The following is a 21489-nucleotide window of genomic DNA, read 5'->3' as shown; positions in this document are numbered from 1 at the left end:
TTCATGTGGAGCAGATGTTATCTGTCAGTGATGGGATTGTCACATGTATGATGGCTGACAATGATCGCTGACTTCTATATGATAAGATTCCTCTGCCGTTCGCGCACAGTGGTATCATGTAATAAGGCATCCTTTTACTTACATTGCACTGGTAAACAGTGATTTTGGTGCCAACAATGTCTGAATGGTTTTATATTAAGTTTATGGTGCTGATTAAAAATATTACTTTGGTTTTGGCAGATTCCCTCTAGTTTCTGAAAAATTTAATAGTTAATTAATCACAATAGAATTCTGGCCTCAAAAAGTCGCTTTTATGGCACTGTAAGCCTACAAATTGAAATACAAAATAATTATATAGGCTATTTCATTACCTGAGATGCTGTTATAGTCAAAAGACCGACCCAAACACCAAAAGCTATTGCATTGGTTATCACAAACAAGTCGCATTGGGAGAAATCATTATTTTCATGGATGAAACAAAATCCATTTAATATGGGACACGAACACACAGGTTAAATGGAAGATTTGTGATTCACAATACGTAGTGATCTTCTAACCCCCGATATCTCAGGAGGACGTGACACACTTGTGACAATTACCTCAAAAACTACAACCAATTCAGCAAAAGTAATGGTGATCAATGGACCTTCAGGAGGGGAACACATGGCATTACCCTATTTACTATATATCCCTGTCCTGAAAGGGTTACATGGTGGGAAAAAATCTTTCCCTCTGTTTTTTCCATGGTACATACTCACAAGTGCTTTGCAGGTGGTTGGCTAGCATACCTGGCCATTCAGGGAACCGTAGCAGGGGGAAGGATAGGTTTCCTTTCCTGTGAATGGTCCCTGATTGGTGTATGTATTAGTACATAAAGGAGAGTGGGATAAAAGAGGGTAGCGGCACGGGTCCCTGTCTGACCTCTGGCAGTTTCCTAGCAGAAGTGCTGCCCCGCCATTCAGTCTCTCATGGCATTACGGTTAGTCATTCAGTCATTCGGATAAACGGCCTTGAGCCTTTTGGCCAAGCTGCGGGGATTGGTTCAAGTTTTTGATTATAATAAGTTACAAAATTCTTTGGTGGCCAATTTTTAGCTACTAAGTCAATGTGTCATAGTTGTGTTATTTTATGCGCTGTATAGGTATTGGGAGTAAGTTATGTAATGCCGTGAGATTTTTTTTAATTCAACACCCTCGAAATACCATAAATCTATTACAAAAAACCTTGGCACCTGACAATTTTTATTTTGCACACTAATGTTATAAGCAGATACAAAGCAGATCCTAAATGAATATTCTGTTACTAAGAGGTTTTTCTTTTACTTTCTGACTAGAAAATGAAACTGACGAGGAAACAAAATCAATATATTTCAGTATAGAGCTAGAAATGGAGGAAAAGAGACAAGGTAGGTGTGAGGATCAGCTCCATGTTATGTGATGTCAGGCAGTGAGAATAACTCATGTGGAGCAGATGTTATCTGTCAGTGATGGGACTGACACATGTATGATGGCTGACAATGATCCCTGACCTCTGTATATGATTCCTCTGCCGTCCGGCCACTGTGACCGCACTGTAGTAGCATGTAATAAGTCGTCACTTTACTTACAGTATAGATACAAAGCAGATCCTATAAGAATATATTATTATTAAGAGGTTTTTTTTACTTTCTGATCAGATATTCCTGCTCATGAGCAAAGTAATTCTTCGATATATTTGAGTATAGACCAAGAAAACGCAAAAAATGAAGAAAATTCTGAAAAGAGACAAGGTAAGTGTGATAACCAGCTCCATGTTATATGATGTCAGGCAGTGAGAATAATTCATGAGGAGCAGATGTTATCTGTCAGTGATGGGACATGTATGATGGCTGACAATGATCCCTGACCTCTGTATAAGATTCCGCTGATGTCCGGCCACTGTGACCGCACAATAGTATCATGTAACATCGAGTCCCTTTACTTACAGTATAGATACAAAACAAATCCTATAAGAATATATTGTTACTGAGGTTTACTTTACTTTCTGACCAGAATTTCCAGCTCAGGAGGAAAAAGATCTGAGTATGGAGCAACAAAACTCAAAAAAAGAAGAAAAGAAGGGAAAGAGACAACGTAAGTGTGAGAATCAGCTCTATGTTGTGTGGTGTCAGTCAGTGAGAATAATTCATGTGGGTAAGATGACATCTGTCATTGATGGGATTGTCACATGTATGATGGCTGACGATGATCTCTGACCTCTGTGTGATAAGATTCCTCTGACGTCCGGCCACATTGACCGCACAGTAATATGTTATATGGAGTCCTGTCACTTACATTATATTTACTTCTCTTCTCATAGGTTCCCGCCTCCGCCGGATCTTATCATCCTGCCGGCGTGGATTAGCCAGGGCTGCTCAAGTATTTGCAGGTTGTTGCTGCTGCCCTGAAACACAGTAAACCTCCACATCTAGCGCCCTGAAGTACAGCAGATCTGTACAACTTTGTGTACAAACAATTCTTTTATTAAGATTTTTAACAATTGTAAAAGACCAAAAATTTTGTACACAAAAGCGGGACTAACTCCTAGCCGCGGTCTACGGACCAAACATTGGGCATGGGCAGGGCCTTGGGGGCAGATCCCAAGTGCGCTCAACCATGTGAAATAGCTTACGCTCAGGAACATTGAGGGATAGCGCTATCAGATAGCTCTACCAGCTCATTTCCTTTAGGAATAGCGCTATGGGATAGCTCTACCCGTGCACTTTCTTCATGGATAGCGCCATCGAATAGCTCTACCCGAACAGTATTAACGTCAGAGCTTTTTCTTACACAAGGTAGGAGTGGCAGGAGAGGTACACCAGGTATTTATGTTTGCTGTTAGTCTGCACATATGCCAGTCTGCTGCGTGGTTACACCCCATTGTTCGGTCAGTCTGATGCGTGGGTACACCCCAATGCGTGGTTCGTAATCCCAGCGTGCGCCCGAAGGGCGCGCAGTCACTCGTTATTAATAAAAATAACTAAAAGCCGTTACTGTTGCTCGGATTCCATTTCATCTTGAAGTCACAACTAACTGTAAGTCACTAATTACTCTTCTTGTCACTAAATGCATTTATCATTATCCTGAATGCAGCAGTCAGGCTCATATTTCTGTCCAGCAGCTACACCGATGCCTCCACTCAGTACCAGTCATTGCACTCTCCCACAATGCTCTCCACAGTGCTGCACTGTCTTACAACTCCTCTCATTTGTCAGTCTACTACCATGTCTACAGTCCATTGAGCTGACTAGTGTAAGAAGGTGACAGGGACTAGCCCTGTAAATAATGACGTCATTGTTTTATCTTGTTATCCTTGACGTGTTTGTGTGCAGTATATGTGATATGTACATTTGTGTTTGCGGCCACATGACATTAGTTAGATATGTAGAGAGAGGTGTAGTTTGGGTATAGGGACACTAGATGGGGGCACTGAGCACACTTAGGTTGGGGCAACTCTGGAGGACACTAGTGGGTTAAGATGAGAGGAATAGTTAGCTGGTACTTGAGGAGACAGATTTCCTGCTTGGAGCCAGTGTAGCCAGGGGTAGCCTCTGGTACTAAAGTGGAGGCAGAATACCAGAGCAGAGAAGTGGAGAATTGTGCCTACAGCAGCAGCCAGTGGGGAGAGCCACTGGAGCCGTCAGCTAGGGGCTGGAAGCTGATGTGAATTGAAGCCAGTCTGTGGAAGAAGTCAGCTTGTGTCTGGGAGCTCTTGAGCCAGGGAGAACAATAGAGGAGTCCCTGTGGAGATGACAGCTGGAGTCTGGGAGCAGCACGGATAGAATCACCAGTGCTGTAAAGGGGTGAAACACAACGCAGTAGACGGTTACCTTCGTGGTCTGTAGTCGGTTGCCAGGAGAGAAGACGAAGAGCCGCATTCACCGTGTTCCTTGTTCATTGTGTGGTCCACCCAAGTGTGTCTGAAGAAGTGATGTGCTGCTGTAGAGGAAGATGTACTGTTGGTATCACATAAAGAAAGAGTCCTGATGGCGTTTGGGATGTCCTGTGCCCTGAAGAAAATAAAGTTGAGCTGTTAAAGTTTATCCCAGCCTCTGTCTCCAATCTTTTGGTCCCTAGGAGGGAGCAATGTACCTGGGATGAAGCAGCCTCCAGCACAGTGAGTACTGGAGCGGCTGATGAGGCTACCCCCCGGCGACCATGGTATTACACTAGCATCCTCCATAATCAGGACCTCCCACTGACACGTCCATGACTTTTTCTGTGCTGCACCAGCTCTCAGGAGTGCACTACTCCAGACAGTCAGGTTCATTCCCACTGTCTATGGATTTGAGTGTGCACTAAACAGATCATTTTCGGCAGGACTTTTAAGTCATCTCACTAATCTAAGTTTTGCCCACTGCACTCAGCAGCACTTAATAACTCTACATATATAGATATTGGCTGGTGACCTGTTTGTGCAGTCTTAACTCCTCGAAGATATGAAAACAAAACAACATGTTTAATATGGTGCGACAAAGTCACTGGCAAAGTACTGGAGGGAAGATATGTATCACTGCGGTCGTTAGCTTCAGTGACATGAACCTAAATAAACGCTCCAGCACCCGAAGTGCTGAGAGGGGTTAATCAGCCATGTTTAGGGCCAGGGTGAGTAAACATCTGTAAAGTGTGTGGAGTCCAGAGGATAAACACAGCATTCTGCTCAGTGTTGAGCGTACCTGGAGGTGCAAGCCCCAAGCTGTGCTTTCAGGATAAGGAAAGCTAAATTTTTTTTTGTTATTTATTCCTGAGCGGGCGGATCCCCTCAGCAACACAGACTGTGCCATATGTTATGTTTTTGGTTTCCCGTTAGGCCAGAAACGCTGTTTGATTTGCTAACGCTGCACTGGTTTACACAGTACCTTCAATAAAATAGTTGAAGATTTAAGAAACAGCGTTCCTGTGTCCACCTCTACGTGCAGCCGAGTGAGACGATCTACCACAGCAGCCAAATCATCCTTAATCATTGCAGAAATGTAATCATTGCAGACTTCACTTTAAGTTCCCACAATGAGTATTTGGTTTGTTTTTTACACTGTTTTTTCACTGCACCAAGAACGCATCTTACAAGTCCAAGAAATCTCAGTATGCTGATGCCTTGTATAGTAGTTTTCAGCAACCCCATTCATTTTAGCATATAATTAGTGATGAGGGAGCCCTGAAACTATTGGCTGCTCTTACTCGTAACAAGCTTTCCATAATGCTATAGTGTTCGTCTCTAGTAACGAATAGAGTTGAGCGAAACGGGTCAAAAAATTTCATAAGTCGCCGACTTTTGGTAAAGTCGGGTTTCATGAAACGAAACCCGACCCTAGGGTGTGGTCGTCCACCAACTCGGCGACTTTAGCGCCAAAGTCGCGTTTCAAAAGTTTGTTTTCCGCCCTTTTTCAGCCAATCAGGATCCATGGACACTGTGGGCAACGTGATGACATAGGCAGGGGTCACCATCATCTTTGAAAAGGGAATGAAAGTGATTGGCTTGCTTTGGGGGGCGTCACAGGGGATATAAAAGGGCGTGCACGCCGACCGCCATGTTCCTCATGCTGATCTCAGAATAGGGAGAGCTGCTGCTGCTGCTGATTCTGTAGGGAGAGCGTTAGGCAGGGAAGAAGACACCAAAAACTGCTTCTGCTGCTAGCGATTTTGCCTGTACAACACACCAGTCACTGTGTGTGCAGTGCAAGTGGAGGCTATATTTTGCTGGATCAGCTGTGTTGGTTGTTAGGCTGCCTTATAAGGCTTCCTGATAGCTGCATTACTGTTTTCCCACTGCTCTGCAAACTGCTTTTTTAAAAGCAATCCAAACTTTTTTTTTTGTCTTGGTGAGGTACTGAGCGTGCATTTTTTCACATCATATACCGGTGTACGCTCCTCACACAGTACCGTGTAACGGCTGTTATCACGGCCACAGTGAAGCTATCTGTGTGTGACTCTGTAAGAATAAGTCGAGGACATGTTCCGTTCTTACAGACCTCCACCTTCTAGTTTTGTCTGCTTTTCAAACAGTTAAGTATATTTGCTGTTTGATCACATTCAAAACTATAGAGAGACAGCGTGTGTCAGTCCGTATACTTAAAAAACACGGAGCTTGACAATTTTACTGACAACGGACAGCGGTGTACTTGCACGCTCCTCTCTCAGTACCGTGTAACTGCTGTTATCACGGCCACAGTGAAGCTATATGTGTGTCACTCTGTAAGGATAAGTCGAGGACATGTTCTGTTCTTACAGACCTACACTCTAGGGAGATTCCTATTCTGCCCAATCCTTTATACACCTTGTAGTTTGTCATACACTAGCCAATTTCTGCCTGTGACATAGCGATGTGATATTAACTGGGCCTCACACAACAGTGTCCTCAAGTGTGTTCAGTAATTCTACATCTCCCCTGTCCTATAGTGACATTTTTCACACCTACGACATTGAGCCTATAACATAGCGGTGTGATATTAACTGGGCCTCACACAATCCAACAGTGTCCACAAGTGTGTTCAGAAATTCTACATCTCCCCTGTCCTATAGTGACATTTTTCACACCTACGACATTGAGCCTATAACATAGCGGTGTGATATTAACTGGGCCTCACACAATCCAACAGTGTTCACAAGTGTGTTCAGAAATTCTACATCTCCCCTGTCCTATAGTGACATTTTTCACACCTACGACATTGAGCCTGTGACATAGCGGTGTGATATTAACTGGGCCTCACACAACAGTGTCCACAAGTGTGTTCAGAAATTCTACATCTCCCCTGTCCTATAGTGACATTTTTCACACCTGCGATATTGAGCCTGTGACATAGCGGTGTGATATTAACTGGGCCTCACACAATCCAACAGTGTCCACAAGTGTGTTCAGAAATTCTACATCTCCCCTGTCCTATAGTGACATTTTTCACACCTACGACATTGAGCCTGTGACATAGCGGTGTGATATTAACTGGGCCTCACACAATCCAACAGTGTCCACAAGTGTGTTCAGAAATTCTACATCTCCCCTGTCCTATAGTGACTTTTTCACACCTACGACATTGAGCCTGTGACATAGCGGTGTGATATTAACTGGGCCTCACACAATCCAACAGTGTCCACAAGTGTGTTCAGAAATTCTACATCTCCCCTGTCCTATTGTGACATTTTTCACACCTACGACATTGAGCCTGTGACATAGCGGTGTGATATTAACTGGGCCTCACACAATCCAACAGTGTCCACAAGTGTGTTCAGAAATTCTACATCTCCCCTGTCCTATTGTGACATTTTTCACACCTACGACATTGAGCCTGTGACATAGCGGTGTGATATTAACTGGGCCTCACACAATCCAACAGTGTCCACAAGTGTGTTCAGAAATTCTACATCTCCCCTGTCCTATAGTGACATTTTTCACACCTACGATATTGAGCCTGTGACATAGCGGTGTGATATTCACTGGGCCTCACACAATCCAACAGTGTCCACAAGTGTGTTCAGAAATTCTATGTCTCCCCTGTCCTATATACACCTTGTACCTTGTTTTACATTACTATATAGTTTGTGGGATTTTGTGTACATTTTTACCAAAAATGAGGAAGGCTGGTGGAAGAGGCCGTGGAATTGGGCGGGGGTTGCCAGCTGGTAATGATGGTGTTGGTGGTGGATCTGATGGTAGTGGCAAAAGCAAAATAGGACCGAATGCAGGAGGTGTTGAGCCTGCGTCATCGTCTGGCTCCACAAGGCCTCGAAGGCTTAGTTTTCTAGGAGTTGGCAAACCGCTTTTAAAGCCAGAGCTTCAGGAAAAGGTTTTGGCTTACATTGCTGACTCAGCCTCCAGCTCTATCGCCTCCTCTTCTGAAGTTGTAAAAAATAAAAGCACTGAGTCGTCATTGGAGGCTCATGTTCATGAACCACACCTTTCCTTGTGTTCTTCAACCCAACCAAGACTGAAGGGTGACGCAGGCCATACAACTGATTACTCCATGGAGCTGTTTTCACATACCATGCCTGGGTTATCAAGTGAAATGGTGAATTACCCAGGCCAAGATGAATCTGACATGGAGTGCACTGATGCACAGCCACTGATAGCTGATTCTGCTGGTACATTCAGTCAGAGCACTACATTGTCCTCGCAGTGTAATGAGCCACATTCTGACCCTGATGAGACTCAGGTGCCCCTTCCCGCATACTATACCACCATACACGGTGACACAGAGGAAGGTGCACATGACATTGAAGAGGAGGTGATGGATGACCCAGTTGTTGACCCAGATTGGCATCCATTGGGGGAAGAGGGTGCTGCTTCCAATAGCTCAGATGAGGAGGAGGAGCATCCACAGCAGACATCGACATCGCAACAGCTGTCCAGCAGGCCCAGAGCACTCCAAAGACAGGTTCCAAAAATCAAAAGAGTTGCTGGACAGCTTGTCCAGATGGTCAAAATAGCACAGTGTGCTAGGCCGCAAAATGTCTTCCAAAGTATTAAGAGTGCAGTGTGGCACTTTTTTGAACAAAATCCTCATGATCAGGCCAAGGTTATCTGTAAGAAGTGCGCAAAGACCTTTAGCCGAGGGAAAAATCTGAAAAATTTGAATACCAGTTGCATGCTTAGACATTTAACCAGCATGCACTTGCAAGCGTGGACACAACACCAAACCTCAAGTACCACATGTGCAACTGATCACAAAGAAGGTAGTCAGCAACGCTACATTGTTTCCCCCACTGTAAGCCCACCGGTTAGCACAGCAGCAAATGTTGAGGTGTCGTTGCAAGGCCAAAGCAGTCAGGGAATCCCACTGTTAGATCAACGAAAGACTGAATCTAGGCCATCAGAAAGAACACCAACTCCATCACCATCATCAACCCTCTCTCAGTCTGCCCTGCCCACCGCTAGTTCCACCATATGCAGCTCTCAAGTCCAGCTCACCCTCCCAGAGACTATGAGTAGGTCAAGAAAGTACTCAGTCTCTCATCCGCATACACTGGGTTTGAACGCCTACATTGCCAAACTAATCTCGTTAGAGATGATGCCCTATCGGTTGGTGGAAAGCGCAGCTTTCCGCGAACTCATGGCCTATGCAGTACCACGCTATGACCTACCCAGTCACCACTTCTCTCGCAAAGCCATCCCAGCCCTCCACCATCATGTGAAAGACCGCATTGTCCATGCACTCAAGCAGTCAGTGAGTGGAAAGGTGCACCTCACAACAGATGCATGGTCCAGTCGGCATAGCCAGGGCCGTTACGTGTCCATCACTGCGCACTGGGTTAATGTGGTGGATGCAGGGTCCACAGGGGACAGTGGTGGTGGGACAGTGCTGCCTAGCCCACGGTATAGGAAACAGTTGGCTGTAGGCGTTCGACCCTCCTCCTCCTCCTCCGCCAGAAGCGAAAGCTCGTCCACAGAGCGCAGTCATACGAGAACTCCATCTGCAGCTGCCACTGTTGCACACGAGGTGTCCCCCTATCGAGCAGCTAGTGGAAAGCGTCAGCAGGCTGTGTTGCAGATGATGTGTTTGGGCGACAGACACACCGCGGAGGTGCTGGCCGAGTACTTTCAGCGACAAACTGAGTCATGGCTGGGCCGTATACATCTTGAGGCAGGCAAGGTAGTTAGTGATAATGGACTTTAATTTTGTGGCAGCCATAGCCCTTTCAAAACTCAGCCACATACCTTGCTTGGCTCACACCTTGAACCTGGTGGTGCAGTGCTTCCTCAACAATTATCCGGAGTTAACAGCCCTGCTCCAGAAGGTGCGAAGACTGTGCGCGCACATCCGCCGGTCGCCTGTACACTCCGTTCGTATGCAGAAGCTGCAGCGATTGCTCCACCTTCCCAACCACTGCCTCATTATCGACATTGCAACAAGGTGGAACTCCACCCTGCACATGGTTTAGCGGCTGTGCGAACAGAGGCAGGCCATAATGCATTTGTGGGAGGATACACCGCCAGGCACTTTGAGAGCAGACATGGAGTTGACAGGTGTGCAGTGGTCGAAGCTGAAAGACCTCTGTAAAGTCCTTCAGTATTTTGAGGACTGCACATGGCTGGTAAGCGCAGATGACGCCATCCTAAGCATGAGCATCCCATTTATGCGTCTGCTCATGCAAACTTTGACGCACCTTAAGGAGCAGGCGTCTGCAGCCAATGTTGACGAGGAGGAAGAGGAGGAGGGAATCCTTGATGACATTCAGCCATTGTCTGCTCAGGGACCTCTCCTGGACGAGGTGGAGGAAGAAGAGGAGGAGGAGGATGATGATGGGGATGATTACTTAGGGGAGGAGGATGCATCTCGTGGGGCAAGTGAAAATGTTGGCGTGGCAAGGTCTGGTACAGGGTTTGTGCGTCACTGGAGGGATGTGGATTTGCCAGAAAGTGCTCCTCCAACCAGCACTCGCAGTGCATCATTGACACCGGGAACATTGGCCCACATGTCAGATTATGCCTTGCGGATCCTAAAAAGGGACCCCCGCATTGCCAAAATGATGAACGATGACGACTACTGGTTGGCCAGCATCCTGGATCCACGCTATAAAGGCAAATTACAAAACATCATGCCACAAGAGAACCTTGACCTAATATTGGCTAATAAACAAGCAACTCTGGTAAACCGGTTGGTTGAGGCATTCCCAGCACACAGCAGCGGTGATGGTTCTCACACGAGCCGTACGGGCCGGGAGCAGATTGGCAGAGGTGTTCATGGTGCACACAGCAGAAGTGGCGTTGGAGACAGGGGTTTCATAACAATGTTGTGGACTGAGTTTTCAAGTACCGCTCACACAACTGGTAATACTGCATCGATGGAAAGTGACAGGAGACAGCAGTTGTCAACTATGGTTACAAACTACTTTTCCTCCCATATCGATGTTCTCCCGCACAGGTCATTCCCCTTTGACTATTGGGCCGCTAAACTGGACACCTGGCCTGAATTGGCACAATATGCCTTACAGGAGCTCGCTTGCCCAGCTGCAAGTGTGCTATCGGAAAGAGTCTTCAGTGCAGCTGGATCAATCCTGACAGAAAAAAGGACCCGTCTGTCAACCCAAAATGTGGATGATCTAACCTTCATTAAAATGAACCATGCATGGGTTTCCAAGGATTTTGTCCCACCTTCCCCTGATGACACATAGGGTGACAGAAAAATGGCTTGCTTTGGTCCTCCTCTTCCTGGGACTTGAACAATTTCGCCTTTTGCATCAGCTGAATGTCCAACATCAACATATGCCACTTTCTAAAACTCCCTAACTGTGCTGCCTCCCCCCCCATGGCCGGGGTCACCACCTAGCGCACGAAACCGTGCGAGTGCCGTTGCCCTGGACAGGTGGGTAGGCCGACTCTTGGGCGCGGGCACTGGCACAGGGTCCCTCATAGTGCAATCAAGTGTCTCTGACGGTGGTGGTGCACACCTGCCGTCAGACACACCGCCGTACTATGAGGGGCCCAGTGCCAGTACCGACGCCCACGATTGGGCCCCCCTTGCTTGGGCAGGGCCCCAGCATTTGCAATCTTTACCTCTCCCTGCTCCTCCGCTGTGTAGTCTGGGCCGTCAAATCCATACTGGGCCTGACACCGTCTGAGCCTGCCTCCTGATCTATAGACATATATTTTGAATGTGTACACTATGCTATCCATACATGTTATCCGGTGACATGGTACCCTTTCTCACCTTTGTGCAATCACGTGTAATCCATACTGGGCCTGACACCGTCTGAGCCTGCCTCCTGATCTATAGACATATATTTTGAATGTGTACACTATGCTATCCATACATATTATCCGGGGATAGGGTACCCTTTCTCACCTTTGTGCAATCACGTGTAATCCATACTGGGCCTGACACCGTTTGATGTTGTTAGATCATTTTCCCCTTCACTACTGAGGCCCGATGAACTCCCTCTTCTGGTAAGGAAAGGTAGTGAGCCTGATTATCAGCCACCTGAGCCTAATGATGATGACTGGCTGAGTGGAGTTACAGACTGGATATAAGACTGCCGATGCCCTTCTGCCCTGCGGGTGATTTCTCTGTGGGATCCTTGGAGACCAGTCTGAATTCCTGCTCTTCTAAAGCTAAGTTTTTCTGCTCTGCTTTTTGCATTTGTGCTTTGACTTTGTTTGCTTTGTTTTTCTGGACTTCTGCCATTCCCTGCTGGGGTGAGCTGAATTCCTTTAGCTCTGTCTTCTGAAAATACCTGAGTGCTGATATAGTTTTTGAAGCCTAGCTGCTTCGGGTCTTTTTCCATATCAGCTGTTGGCTTATGTCTTTGATAGGGTTTTGGCAGATTGCAGACAGCAACCTTCCTTTCCTGTCCTGTTTAGTTTAGCTTGGGCCCCATCGTTTGCTCAGCCTATCTTTCTATCTGTGTGAGTGTTTTTTCATCTTGCTTCACCGTCATTATATGTTGGGGGCTGCCTTTTACTTTGGGGTCTGCTCTGGGGCAGTTTAGATTTCCTTTTCTGTCTTTAGGCTATTTAGCTCTCCGGCTGTGATCGAGGGGTCTATGGCACCGTAGGAACCCCCCACGGCTACTGCTAGTTGTGTTGATAGGTTCAGGGATCTGCAATCTGATAGTTGTCAATTTCTCTGGTTTTCTGGACGTAGCTTCTATTTTTGTGTCTGCCTCCTACGGTGACTCATTCATAACAGAATCACCCGCTATACCGCAGATCCTAGGGTACTCAATAGCAGGAAAGAATTGCAAAAAAAAAAAAAAAGTGTGTATATTTTTTCCTCTATATCTCTGAGGCCGTAGGGGGAATTTTTTTTTCTCTCAATGGAGATAAAGCAATTGTCTGATCGTGTGGAGCAGCTCGCTGCGGAAGTGCGGGGAATTTCCGCCTACCTTGCTCATTCACATGCTGCTGAACCAAAGATTCCTACACCTGATGTATTTTTTGGGGATCGGTCAAAATTTTTGAATTTCAAAAATAATTGTAAATTATTTTTTGCCTTGAAGCCTAACTCGTCAGGGAGCTCCGCGCAGCAGGTTAAAATTGTCATCTCTTTGCTGCGTGGCGATCCCCAGGATTGGGCGTTTTCTTTGAAACCAGATGATCCTATTCTGACTAATGTGAACGCATTTTTTCAAGCATTGGGCTTGTTGTATGACGAACCTAATGCCATTGATCAGGCTGAAAAGACCCTGCTGGCATTGAACCAGGGTCGAGATTCTGCAGAATTGTACTGTCAAAAATTCCGAAAGTGGGCAGTACTTACTACCTGGAATGATAATGCCTTGGCTGCTCTCTTTCGGAAGGGTTTGTCAGAAGCCGTAAAAGATACTATGGTGGGATTTCCTGTTCCCTCTGGTCTTGACAATTCTATGTCATTAGCCATTCAGGTTGATCGGCGTTTGTGCGAACGCAAAACTGCACGAGAGGTGTTGCCACCTGTTGAACAAATGTCTGAACCTATGCAATGTGATAGAGTTTTGTCCAGAGAGCAGCGTCAGGAGTTCAGAAGGCGTAATAAGTTGTGTTTTTTCTGTGGAGATGCCTCGCATATTATTTCTGTCTGTCCTAAACGAGAGAAACGCTTTGCACACATGTTTTCTGTTGGTGGTGTTCAACCTAAGTTTCTTTTGGCTATTACTCTAATCTGCTCCCTGTCCACATTTTCCGCCAAGGCTTTTGTGGATTCGGGAGCAGCCCTAAACCTAATGGACTTGGATTTTGCTAAACGTTGTGGATTTCCGATGACACCTCTGCAGACGCCTATCCCTTTGAGGGGGATTGATGCTACTCCTTTGGCTAAAAATAAACCTCAGTTTTGGACCCAGGTGGTAATGCGGGTCGCCCCAGACCATCAAGAAAATTGCAGATTTTTGGTGTTGCATAATCTGCATGATACCATTGTTCTGGGGTTTCCCTGGTTACAAATTCATAATCCAGTTTTGGATTGGAAATCTGTGTCTGTGGTGAGTTGGGGTTGTCGGTGTGCCTTTAGTGAGGCTCCGGTGTTTTCCACCTCTCCTCAGTCGCATGATGTTCCTGATTATTTGGCGGACTTTTATGATGTATTTAGTGAGAATGAGTCTGCGTCTCTGCCTCCTCATAGGAGTTATGACTGTGCAATTGCACTGAGCCCGGGGTGTAAATTTCCCAAGGGTCGGCTCTTCAATTTATCTGTACCCGAGCACGAGGCTATGCGATCCTATATTAAGGAGGCGTTGAAGAAGGGTCATATTAGACCATCCTTGTCACCCTTAGGTGCCGGGTTTTTTTTTGTAGCCAAAAAGGATGGATCATTAAGACCTTGTATTGATTATCGTGCCCTCAACAAAATTACTGTTAAATATCAGTATCCGTTACCCCTGATTTCGGATCTATTCTCTAGAGTTAAAGGTGCTTGCTGGTTTACCAAGCTTGACCTCAGGGGGGCGTATAATCTTATTCGCATTAAGCATGGGGATGAATGGAAGACGGCGTTTAATACTCCGGAGGGACATTTTGAGTACCTGGTGATGCCTTTTGGGCTCACTAATGCCCCTTCTGTCTTCCAGTGCTTCATGAACGATATTTTCCAAGATTTTGTGGATAAATTTTTGATTATCTATCTGGATGATATTTTGATCTTCTCCAAGGATTGGGATTCTCATGTGGAACATATTCGGACTGTGTTCCGGATCTTGAGGGAGAATTCCCTGTATGTCAAAGGATCTAAATGCCTTTTTGGAGTACAGAGGATTTCTTTTTTGGGATTTATTTTGTCTCCGTCAACTATTGAAATGGACCCGGCCAAGGTCCGGGCCATTTACGATTGGGTTCAGCCCACTTCTTTGAAGGCCTTCCAGAAGTTTTTGGGTTTTGCTAATTTTTATCGGAAATTTATAGCAAAATTTTCTAGTATTGCCAAGCCATTGACTGATTTGACTAAGAAGGGTGCTGATGTGTTAAATTGGTCTCCGGAGGCTGTTTCTTCCTTTCAGGAGCTGAAGCGAAGATTCACCTCCGCCCCGATTTTGCGGCAACCTGATGTCTCACTTCCGTTCCAGGTAGAGGTGGATGCTTCTGAGATTGGTGCAGGAGCTGTTTTGTCCCAAAAGGATCCTGTAACATCTAAAATGAATCCCTGTGCTTTCTTTTCCCGAAAGTTCTCTCCATCTGAACATAACTATGATGTGGGGAATCGGGAACTGTTGGCCATGAAATGGGCATTTGAGGAGTGGAGACATTGGTTGGAGGGAGCTAAGCATCAAGTCGTGGTCCTCACTGACCACAAGAATTTGATTTACCTAGAGTCGGCTAAGCGCTTGAACCCTAGACAGGCTAGGTGGGCCTTGTTTTTTACACGTTTTGATTTTATGGTTTCTTTTCTTCCTGGAACTAAGAATGTCAAGGCTGACGCCCTCTCTAGGAGCTTCTTTGCTGATTCTCCTGTGGTGACCAAGCCTGCTACCATCTTAGGCGAAGGGGTAGTTCTTTCTGCCATCTCGCCTGATTTGAGACGTGCTCTGGAAGAGTTCCAGGAGGACAAACCTGAGCGTTGTCCCAGTGGAAAGTTGTATGTTCCTGACCAGTGGAAGAAGAGAGTGATGTCTGAAGTTCATTGCTCTGCTTTGGCTGGTCATCCAGGTATTTTTGGTACTAGAGATCTGGTGAGTCGGTCCTTTTGGTGGCCCTCCTTGTCTCGTGATGTCAGGAATTTTGTGCAGTCCTGTGGGACGTGCTCCCGGTCTAAATTGTGTCCTCGCTCTAGTGGGTTGTTGATGCCTTTGCCTGTCCCCAAGAGGCCATGGACCCATATTTCAATGGATTTCATCTCTGATATGCCTGTCTCTCAAAGGATGACTGTTATTTGGGTGATTTGTGATAGGTTCTCTAAGATGGTTCATCTTGTACCACTCCCTAAGTTGCCATCTTCCTCTGAGTTGGTGCCCCTGTTTTTTCAACAGGTGGTTCGCTTGCACGGGATTCCTGAGAACATTGTATCTGACAGAGGAGTTCAGTTTGTGTCTAGATTTTGGAGAACTTTCTGTTCCAAGCCAGGAATTCAGTTGTCCTTCGCCTCTGCTTTTCACCCTCAGACCAATGGGCAGACAGAGAGAACAAACCAGACCTTGGAGTCATATTTGAGATGCTTTATTTCCGCTGATCAGGATGATTGGGTTTCATTTTTGCCCTTGGCCGAATTTGCTTTAAATAATAGAGCTAGTTCTGCCACTTTGATGTTACCTTTTTTTTGTAACTTTGGGTTTCATCCTCGATTCTCTTCAGGGCAGGTGGAGCCCTCTGCCTGCCCAGGTGTTGACACTGTGGTGGAGAGAATGCACCAGATCTGGGACCAAGTGGTAGATAAGCTATCTCTCTCCCAGGAAAAGGCCCAGCGGTTTTCCAACCGACATAGGACCATTGGTCCCCAGTTTAAGGTTGGTGATATGGTGTGGTTATCATCAAAAAATATTGCTATGAAGGTGGCTTCTCCTAAGTTTAAGCCTAGATTTATTGGACCTTACAAGATTTTGGAGATTATTAATCCGGTCTCTTTTCGTTTGGCTCTTCCTGTCACATTTAAAATCCATAATGTGTTTCATAAGTCCTTGTTGAAGAGGTTTGTTGAACCTGTTGTTCTGGGGGTGGCACCTCCAGTCCCTGTATTGGTTGAAGGTAACATGGAATATGAGGTAGAGAAAGTACTGGATTCCCGTCTGGCTAGACGGAGACTCCAGTATTTGGTTAAGTGGAAGGGTTATGGTCAGGAGGATAATTCTTGGGTCTCTGTCTCTGATATTCATGCCAAAAGATTGGTGCGTGCCTTTCATCGGGCTCACCCTGATCGCCCTGGTGGCGTGGTTGAGGGTTCGGTGACCCCTCCTCAAGGGGGAGGTACTGTTGTGAGTTCATTTTCCCCTTCACTACTGAGGCCCGATGAACTCCCTCTTCTGCTAAGGAAAGGTAGTGAGCCTGATTATCAGCCACCTGAGCATAATGATGATGACTGGCTGAGTGGAGTTACAGACTGGATATAAGGCTGCCAACACCCTTCTGCCCTGCAGTTGATTTCTCTGTGGGACCCTTGGAGACCAGTCTGAATTCCTGCTCTTCTAAAGCTAAGTTTTTCTGCTCTGTTTTTTGCATTTGTGCTTTGACTTTGTTTGCTTTGTTTTTCTGGACTTCTGCCATTCCCTGCTGGGGTGAGCTGAATTCCTTTAGCTCTGTCTTCTGAAAATACCTGAGTGCTGATATAGTTTTTGAAGCCTAGCTGCTTCAGGGTCTTTTTCCATATCAGCTGTTGGCTTATGTCTTTGATAGGGTTTTGGCAGATTGCAGACAGCAACCTTCCTTTCCTGTCCTGTTTAGTTTAGCTTGGGCCCCATCATTTGCTCAGCCTATCTTTCTATCTGTGTGAGTGTTTTTTCATCTTGCTTCACCGTCATTATATGTTGGGGGCTGCCTTTTACTTTGGGGTCTGCTCTGGGGCAGTTTAGATTTCCTTTTCTGTCTTTAGGCTATTTAGCTCTCCGGCTGTGATCGAGGGGTCTATGGCACCGTAGGAACCCCCCACGGCTACTACTAGTTGTGTTGATAGGTTCAGGGGTCTGCAATCTGATAGTTGCCAACTTCTCTGGTTTTCTGGACGTAGCTTCTATTTTTGTGTCTGCCTCCTACGGTGACTCATTCATAAGTTTGAGCCTGCCTCCTGATCTATAGACATATATTTTGAATGTGTACACTATGCAATCCATACATGTTATCCGGTGATACGGTACCCTTTCTCACCTTTGTGCAATCACGTGTAATCCATACTGGGCCTGACACCGTCTGAGCCTGCCTCCTGATCTATAGACATATATTTTGAATGTGTACACTATGCTATCCATACATGTTATCCGGTGATACGGTACCCTTTCTCACCTTTGTGCAATCACGTGTAATCCATACTGGGCCTGACACCGTTTGAGCCTGCCTCCTGATGTATAGACATATATTTTGAATGTGTACACTATGCTATCCATACATGTTATCCGGGGATACGGTACCCTTTCTCACCTTTGTGCAATCATGTGTAATGCATACTGGGCCTGAGAACGGCTGGCGAGCTGTTAAGCAAGCTACAGCACCTGTGGTTTGCACACGTAAGTTTTTCATTTTTTCAGGAATGACGGTTAGGCCTAATTCCGGAACTGCGGTTGACCTGCACTTACTGGGAAATCATCGTTCGCGGGTAATAATTGTAATCCCAGATCCCCATCACTAACGTTGTTCAGCGGGTTATCTGCACCTGTAAGCGACAAACGCTGGCCTTTTCAGTGTAGCGCACATGCAGCCACGGACATGTAAGGGCATGACACACCAGTTATTGGCCAATCTCACGTGCCAGAGCCTCGCGTGTTCCTCTAGTAAGCCGGACTCGGACCGCGGGGCATGACGGAGTCTCGTTCGTTAATGGAATTAAGCTTGCAATGTGTGCATCTTTTTTGTTGCTGGATGGTTGAGGTTGCCCGTGTTGAGTCAAATTACGCCGTAGGCTCCACTCCTGGTGGTGCCCTTCTGGACATTCCTTTAAGGTTCAGCTTTGCAACCATACTGCCCACGTAAAACAAACACTTTGCCTTCATGAATGCTGTTTGGAGGGTCGTGACTCGTGGGAATAACGCCGCCCAATCAGTTAACCTGCTAGAGAGATCCTTCGTTGCTCCCAAGCATGACATCACACTCCCTAGGAGGAAGGTAATGCCACTGTGGTGACCGTACTCCTGGGGGCGACACAAGTGCACTGATGCCCAGCCACTGCTCGATGAATCTGCTGGTACATTGACCCAGACCACTACATTCCCCTCGCATGCTACACGGCCTGAATCTGACCCTGATGAAACTCAGGTTACCCTTCCCATATACAGTTCCATGTTACACGGTGACAAAGAGGAAGCTGCAGATGAAAATGCAGGTTCGGCCCACCCGCCGTGAGACACACCACCGTACTATCAGGGGCCCTGTGCCAGTGCCGTCGCCAATGAGTGGGCCCCCCTGCTTGCTCAGGATCACAGCACTTGCAAGGTTGAAATATTGTGCAGTGAGATGGAAGATGGGGACGACGAGGAGTCCAGACTAGTACAGGGATTCCCTAGCGAGGAGACTTATTTCATTGTTTTCGATGTTGGGACAGCAATTTTTGGGGAGCACTATACTCTGGAGAATGATAGATGGGGCCCATCATACACTGGAACATTCCAAAGGTGGACATCAGACACTGGAGCAGCATTTACAGGGCCCATTATACACTAGAGCATTAGAAATGGGGCCCATTATGTTTGGAGCATTATTTGGGCCCATAAGACAGTGGAGCTTCATCCATGGGGACCAACATATACTGTAGCATTATGTGGAGCTCATCATATACTGTTTCAAACATTATATGGGACCAATGATTCTGTATGGAGAAATAGATGGGCCTCGTCATGAGATGTAAAAAGTGAAGTATTTTTCATTGTACTATACCGCTATTTTTCTGCCGTATCGGAGCATCATGAGTTGTGGTATGTGTTAAAGGGGCGCTCTTTCGCCCAGGGCACATGAAAACCTGGAGCCAGCCCTACCCCCCCCACAACTTTAGCCAAATAACCCCCATTTTTCAGTGCGTAACTAGTATTATGAAGTAAATTGAGGTTGACAAGCTTAAGTAAGAAGAATTGATGCTTTTGGCATTCAAATGGGCACTGTAGGTGTGTTTCCTGTCCTCCTCTCACTGCCGACATTAATTCCCCATTGACTTACATTGGGTTTCGTGTTTCGGTCGGACCCCCAACTTTTCCCTATAGTCGGCCGATTTTGCTCGACCCGACTTTTGGAAAAGTCGGGTTTCATGAAACGAAACTCGACCCTAAAAAAGCAAAAGTCGCTCAACTCTAGTAACGAGTATAACTGAAGTCAAAAGGAAACTCGAGCATTTTTCTGGTGGACCTCCCCAGCAGGTCTGGGGGGGGCATTAAAATTGCTGAAATAGATGGAAAAAGTGCTCAGAAGGAATGAGAACAGCATGGGGAAGATGCATGTGCACAGCGTCAGACTAGAACTCCTTGGGCCCACTTGGGGCCCACTATGTAGATACATAAAAATAAATACAAGATCACAATTTGTGGTGTAAATAATAATATAAGGTAGTACACGTCTTAATGATGTAGCAGGGGTTGGGGTAGCCCATCTCATAGAATATAATGTAGCCTCCTCATAGAATATAATGCAGTCCTCATATAGTATAATGCAGCCCCCTCATAGAATATAATGTAGTGGGTCACCCTCCCAGGGCTGTGGGGTACTCGGTACACCTGTGGTGTTTGGCAAGCAAGATGTTAAGCCAACGCTGCGTGCAGATCCTCTGGGGCTGATGGTGTGTTGCAGCATAGATGGTGTAGCTCCCCACAGGTGAAGCTGTAACCCCAGGGCAGTGTAATGGCAATAGATGAGAATAGGCGCAGGCGGTGTGAGGAATGTTGGTACCCAGATGTAGTGGTGCTGACGGTGTTAGCGCACAAATGAATGGAAGACACCAGGGCTTGCAGTTCCAAAGCTTTACTCACAGTCCGTGGTACATACTGGTGCCTGCCTCCGGGCCGTGTCCTCCGGGGCAGAGACTCAATCGACCTCCTGGGCAAGTCAGGATTCTCCTCTCCAACACTGCGCCAACATGTACCTCTCCTGAACGACTCCTCTATTGCGCCTTAAGGTGTGAAGAGCTCCAGTACCGTGGTACTCTGGAGTTCCTCCTTTCAGATGTTCCTAACAAGTCTACTTGTATGGCAGACAGCTGTAGCCTCTCTCGGGGACTCCCTTCTCTGGAGTCCTGGCTCTCTATTCAGTTGCTGTTGTGCCCCAAGTCTTAGATGGGAGTAGTGCATTTACAGCCAACTACTCCACCGATGTCTGCTGCAGAACCATAAGTGCCCATACAACCTTGGGGACCGGGCCCCGGCCTTGCGCTGAGAACCTATAGGCAGGGTTCCTCTTCCAACCCACAACTCCTCTCTGTTCTCCTACTCCTTCGTTCCACACTGTTCTTTCTCTCTCATATGGAAGCTTAGGTCGAAGTTCCATGTCTTTCTCCTTCTTGTTCCTTTCCCGTGCAAGCTGGCTCATACCACTGAGGCAGCTGCAGCACTCCTTCTTCTCTCCCTCTTCTAGGGATCTCCTTCTTCCCGGACCCGTCCTCAGACTCTCTTGACTGACAGTCCTTCTCTTGCCTGACCTCCCGCCAGACTGAACCTCCAGACTGCTCTGTAATTCTAAACCTTCCAAACCTTTTATATGGATCTCAACTCCACCCACCTCCCAGCACATCCAGTGTTCCATGCAGGGAACCACCAAGGCACTCCTAATGTCTAGGAGAGAGACACCTCAATGTTGTTGTGCAGAACTACCCTGTTGTGTGGGGTGCGAGTATTGGAGTGTGGAAAGGAGTTCCCAACTTACCTAGTTGGTGGGGTACTACACCTTAGGAGAAGGTGCAGTACCTCTGTAGCGACTGAGCCTCAGGGGCGCCACAGTAGCCCCCTCTTAGAATATTAT

General features: G+C 46.6%; 1 protein-coding gene and 1 long non-coding RNA gene across 2 annotated transcripts in view; one reads left to right on the top strand and one right to left on the bottom strand.

Moving 5' to 3' along the window:
- Positions 1–21489, top strand: part of LOC141088328 (man(5)GlcNAc(2)-PP-dolichol translocation protein RFT1-like) — a 382865-nt gene that overhangs the window by 180129 nt on the left and 181247 nt on the right. The gene's annotated exons all lie outside the window — the stretch shown is intronic.
- LOC141088330 (uncharacterized) overlaps positions 1–21489 on the bottom strand; it is a 250127-nt gene that overhangs the window by 94053 nt on the left and 134585 nt on the right. The window contains exons 3-4 of the long non-coding RNA XR_012231903.1: positions 3848–4027; positions 2313–2421 (exon numbers count right to left, since the gene is read on the bottom strand). This is a non-coding gene — a long non-coding RNA (uncharacterized lncRNA). The remainder of the gene's footprint in view (positions 1–2312; positions 2422–3847; positions 4028–21489) is intronic.

This window comes from Dendrobates tinctorius, unplaced genomic scaffold, assembly GCF_039654945.1.
Source record: "Dendrobates tinctorius isolate UK_male_01 unplaced genomic scaffold, ASM3965494v1 ptg000038l, whole genome shotgun sequence".
In the NCBI taxonomy this organism is placed as follows: domain Eukaryota; kingdom Metazoa; phylum Chordata; class Amphibia; order Anura; family Dendrobatidae; genus Dendrobates; species Dendrobates tinctorius.
Note: the sequence above shows the minus strand (reverse complement) of the source record. Positions and strands in the feature narration are given on the sequence as shown.